Source organism: Triticum aestivum, chromosome 6A (assembly GCF_018294505.1).
Source record: "Triticum aestivum cultivar Chinese Spring chromosome 6A, IWGSC CS RefSeq v2.1, whole genome shotgun sequence".
NCBI classification, from domain to species: domain Eukaryota; kingdom Viridiplantae; phylum Streptophyta; class Magnoliopsida; order Poales; family Poaceae; genus Triticum; species Triticum aestivum.
The window spans coordinates 164,247,393-164,253,056 of NC_057809.1; positions in this window are offsets into that span (position 1 = coordinate 164,247,393).

Consider the following 5,664-nt stretch of genomic DNA (forward strand, 5'->3'; position numbering starts at 1 on the left):
CGTGGAAAATTCCCATTGGTCGGGGCTATTAATGGGTTATCAGATCCAAAACCCGACCCGATAGCTTAACGACGTTCCGTTACGGTGGATGCCACGTGTCGGTCACCCTTGATGACAACACTTCTGTGATGCGTGATTTATCGTCATGGAAGTGGACACTTCCGTGATGATAATTTTGGTAATGTCATGGAACACTTCTATGACAGCACATGTATGACCATCTTGATTCTGTCATAAATTTGTCATGGATGTACATGCATGACAAAAAACGCGACCTACTATGACAAACACGTATCATCACGGAAGTGTATTTTTTGTAGTGAAAGCCACCTCTCATAATTCTCTCATACATGTCACTCATGCATCATTGCACATCCCGGTACACCGCCGGAGGCATTCATATAGAGTCATATCTTGTTCTAAGTATCAAGTTGTAATTCTTGAGTTGTAAGTAAACAAAAGTGTGATGATCATCATTATTAGAGCATTGTCCCAGTGAGGAAAGGATGATGGAGACTATGATTCCCCCACAAGTCGGGATGAGACTCCGGACGAAAAAAGAGAGGCCAAAGAAGCCCAAATAAAAAAAGAGGCCATAAAAAAAAGAAGGCCCAAAAAAAATAAAAAAATGAGAGAAAAAGAGAGAAGGGACAATGCAACTATCCTTTTACCACACTTGTGCTTCAGAGTAGCACCATGATCTTCATGATAGAGAGTCTCCTATGTTGTCACTTTCATATACTAGTGGGAAATTTTCATGATAGAACTTGGCTTTTACATTCCAATGATGGGCTTCCTCAAAGTGCCCTAGGTCTTCATGAGCAAGCGAGTTGGATGCACACCCACTAGTTTCTTTTGTTGAGATTTTATAAATTTATAGCTCTAGTGCATCCGTTGCATGGCAATCCCTACTCACTCACATTGATATCTATTAATGGGCATCTCCATAGCCCGTTGATACGCCTAGTTGATGTGAGACTATCTTCTCCTTTTTGTCTTCTCCACAACCACCATTCTATTCCACCTATAGTGCTATGTCCATGGCTCACGCTCATGTATTGCGTGAAGATTGAAAAGGTTTGAGAACATCAAAAGTATGAAACAATTGCTTGGCTTGTCATCGGGGTTGTGCATGATTTAAATATTTTGTGTGGTGAAGATAGAGCATAGCCAGACTATATGATTTTGCAGGGATAACTTTCTTTGGCCATGTTACTTTGAGAAGACATGACTGCTTAGTTAGTATGCTTGAAGTATTATTGTTTTTATGTCAATATTAAACTTTTGTCTTGAATCTTATGGATCTAAACATTCATTACTTAGAGAAATATGTTAGGTAGCATTCCACATCAAAAATTCTGTTTTTATCATTTACCTACTAGAGGACGAGCAGGAATTAAGCTAGGGGATGCTGATACGTCTCCAACGTATCTATAATTTTTTATTGTTCCATGCTATTATATTATCAACCTTGGATGTTTTATATGCATTTATATGATTTTTGGGACTAACCTATTAACCCAGAGCCCAGTGCCAGTTTCTGTTTTTCCTTGTTTTAGAGTATCGCAAAAAAGGAAAATCAAACGGAGTCCAATTGACCTGAAACTTCATGGAACCTATTTTTGGAAGGAAAGCAACCCGTGAGACTTGGAGTCCACGTCAAGGAAACTTCGAGGAGGCCACGAGGTAGGGGGCGCACCCACCCCCCTAGGGCGCGCCCTCCATCCTCGTGGGCCCTCATGGCTCCCCTGACGTACTTCTTCTGCCTATATATCTCCATATACCCTAAAAACATCCGGGAGCACAATAGATCGGGAGTTCCGCAGCCAGAAGCCTTCGCAGCCACCGAAAGCCAATCTAGACCCATTCTGGCACCCTGCCGGAGGGGGCAATCCCTCTCCAATGGCTATCTTCATCATCCCGGTGCTCTCCATGATGAGGAGGGTGTAGTTCTCCCTCGGGGCTGAGGGTATGTACTAGTAGCTATGTGTTTGATCTCTCTCTCTCTCTCTCGTGTTCTTGAGATGATACGATCTTGATGTATCGCGAGCTTTGCTATTATATTTCGATCCTATGATGTTTCTCTCCCCCTCTACTCTCTTGTAATGGATTGAGTTTCCCCTTTGAAGTTATCTTATTGGATTGAGTCTTTAAAGATTTGAGAGCACTTGATGTATGTCTTGCCGTGCATATCTGTGGTGACAATGGGATATCACGTGATTCACTTGATGTATGTTTTGGTGATCAACTTGCGGGTTCCGCCCATGAACCTATGCATAGGGGTTGGCACACGTTTTCGTCGTGATTCTCCGGTAGAAACTTTGGGGCACTCTTTGAGGTTCTATGTGTTGGTTGAATAGATGAATCTAAGATTGTGTGATGCATATCGTATAATCGTACCCATGGATACTTGAGGTGACATTGGAGTATCTAGGTAACATTAGGGTTTTGGTTGATTTGTGTCTTAAGGTGTTATTCTAGTACGAACTCTAGGGCTGTTTGTGACACTTATAGGAATAGCCCAACGGATTGATTGGAAAGAATAACTTTGAGGTGGTTTCGTACCCTACCATAATCTCTTCGTTTGTTCTCTGCTATTAGTGACTTTGGAGTGACTCTTTGTTGCATGTTGAGGGATGGTTATGTGATCCAATTATGTTATTATTGTTGAGACGACTTGCACTAGTGAAAGTATGAACCCTAGGCCTTATTTCATATCATTGCAATACCGTTTATGCTCACTTTTATCATTGGTTACCTTGCTGTTTTTATATTTTCAGATTACAAAAACTATTATCTACCATCCATATTGCACTTGTATCACCATCTCTTCGCCGAACTAGTGCACCTATACTATTTACCATTGTATTGGGTGTTTGGGGGACACAAGAGACTCTTTGTTATTTGGTTACAGGGTTGCTTCAGAGAGACCATTTTCATCCTACACCTCCTACGGATTGATAAACCTTAGGTCATCCACTTGAGGGAAATTTGCTACTGTCCTACAAACCTCTGCACTTGGAGGCCCAACAATGTCTACAAGAAGAAGGTTGTGTAGTAGACATCAATAGTCAGTGGGTAAGTCCTATCCATTGTGTCCCTAAGAAGGGAGGTATTACTGTTGTTCCTAATGATAATGAATTTATCCCACAAAGAATTGTTACAGGTTATAGAATGGTAATTGATTTCCGCAAATTAAATAAAGCTACTAAAAAGGATCATTACCCTTTTCCTTTTATTGATCAAATACTAGAAAGATTATCTAAACATACACATTTCGGCTTTCTAGATGGTTATTCTGGTTTCTCTCAAATTCCTGTGTCAAAAGAAGATCAAGAAAAGACAACTTTTACTTGCCCTTTCGGTACCTTTTCTTATAGACGTATCCCTTTTGGTTTATGTAATGCACCTGCGACCTTTCAAAGATGTATGACTGCTATATTCTCTGACTTTTGTGAAAAGATTGTTGAGGTTTTCATGGATGATTTCTCCGTATATGGAACTTCTTTTGATGATTGCTTAAGCAACCTTGATCAAGTTTTGCAGAGATGTGAAGAAACTAATCTTGTCTTGAATTGGGAGAAGTGCCACTTTATGGTTAATGAAGGTATTGTCTTGGGGCATAAAATTTCTGAAAGAGGTATTGAAGTTGATAAAGCTAAAGTTGATGCTATTGAAAGATGCCATGTCCTAAGGACATTAAAGGTATAAGAAGTTTCCTTGGTCATGCCGGTTTTTATAGGAGGTTCATTAAAGACTTCTCAAAAAAATTCAGGCCTCTGACTAATCTTTTACCAAAAGATGTTCCTTTTGTATTTGATGATGATTGTGTAGAAGCATTTGAAATACTTAAGAAAGCCTTGATTTCTGCACCCATTATTCAACCTCTTGATTGGAATTTACCATTTGAAATTATGTGTGATGCTAGTGGTTATGCTGTAGGTGTTGTTCTAGGACAAAGGGTTGATAAGAAATTAAATGTTATCCAATATGCTAGTAAAACTCTCGACAGTGCCCAAAGAAATTATGCTACTACTGAAAATGATTTTTTAGCAGTTGTATTTGCTTGTGATAAGTTTAGACCTTATATTGTTGATTCTAAAGTAACTGTTCACACTGATCATGCTGCTATTAAACATCTTATGGAAAAGAAAGATGCTAAACCTAGACTTATTAGATGGGTTCTTTTGTTACAAGAATTTGATTTGCATATTATTTGATAGAAAGGGAGCTGAGAACCCCGTTGCAGACAACTTGTCTAGGTTAGAGAATGTTCTTGATGACCCACTACCTATTGATGATAGCTTCGCTGATGAAAAATTAGCTATCATAAATGCTTCTCATACTGCTCCATGGTTGCTGATTATGCTAATTATATTGTTGCTAAATTTATACCACCTAGTTTCACATACCAGCAAAAGAAAAAGGTTTTCTATGATTTAAGACATTACTTCTGGGATGACCCACATCTTTATAAAGAAGGAGTAGATGGTGTTATTAGACGTTGTGTACCTGAGCATGAACAGGAACATATCCTACGCAGGTGTCACTCCGAGGCTTATGGAGGACACCATGCTGGAGACGGAACTACGCATAAGGTATTGCAATCTGGTTTTTATTGGCCTACTCTCTTCAAAGATGCCCGTAAGTTTGTCTTGTCTTGTGATGAATGTCAAAGAATTGGTAATATTAGTAGACATCAAGAAATTCCCATGAATCATTCACTTGTTATTGAACCATTTGATGTTTGGGGCTTTGATTATATGGGACTGTTTCCTTCCTCTAATGGGTATACACATATTCTAGTTGTTGTTGATTACGTTACTAAGTGGGTAGAAGCTATTCCAACTAGTAGTGTTGATCATAACACCTCTATTAAGATGCTTAAAGAAGTTATTTTTCTGAGGTTTGGAGTCCCTAGATATTTAATGACTGATGGTGGTTCGCATTTTATTCACGGTGCTTTTCTAAAATGCTTGCTAAGTATGATGTTAATCATAGAATTGCATCTCCATATCATCCACAGTCTAGTGGTCAAGTAGAACTGAGTAATAGAGAGCTTGAATTAATTTTGCAAAAGACTGTTAATAGATCTAGAAAGAACTGATCTAGGAAACTTGATGAAGCATTGTGGGCATATAGAACTGCATACAAAAATCCTATGGGTATGTCTCCATATAAAATGGTTTATGAAAAAGCATGTCACTTACCTCTTGAACTAGAACATAAGGCATATTGGGCCATTAAAGAGCTCAACTATGACTTCAAACTTGCCGGTGAGAAGAGACTATTTGACATTGGCTCACCTGATGAATGGAGAACCCGGGCCTATGAGAATGCCAAACTGTTTAAAGAAAAAGTTAAAAGATGGCATGACAAAAGGATACAAAAACGTGAGTTTAATGTAGGTGATTATGTATTGTTATACAACTCCCGTTTAAGATTTTTTGCAGGAAAACTCCTCTCTAAATGGGAAGGTCCTTACGTTATCGAGGAGGTTTATCGTTCTAGTGCCATAAAAATCAACAACTTCGAAGGCACAAATCCGAGGGTGGTGAACGGTCAAAGAATCAAACATTATATCTCAGGTAATCTCATAAATGTTGAAACTAATGTTATTGAAACCGTAACCCCGGAGGAATACATAAGTGACACTTTCCAAAA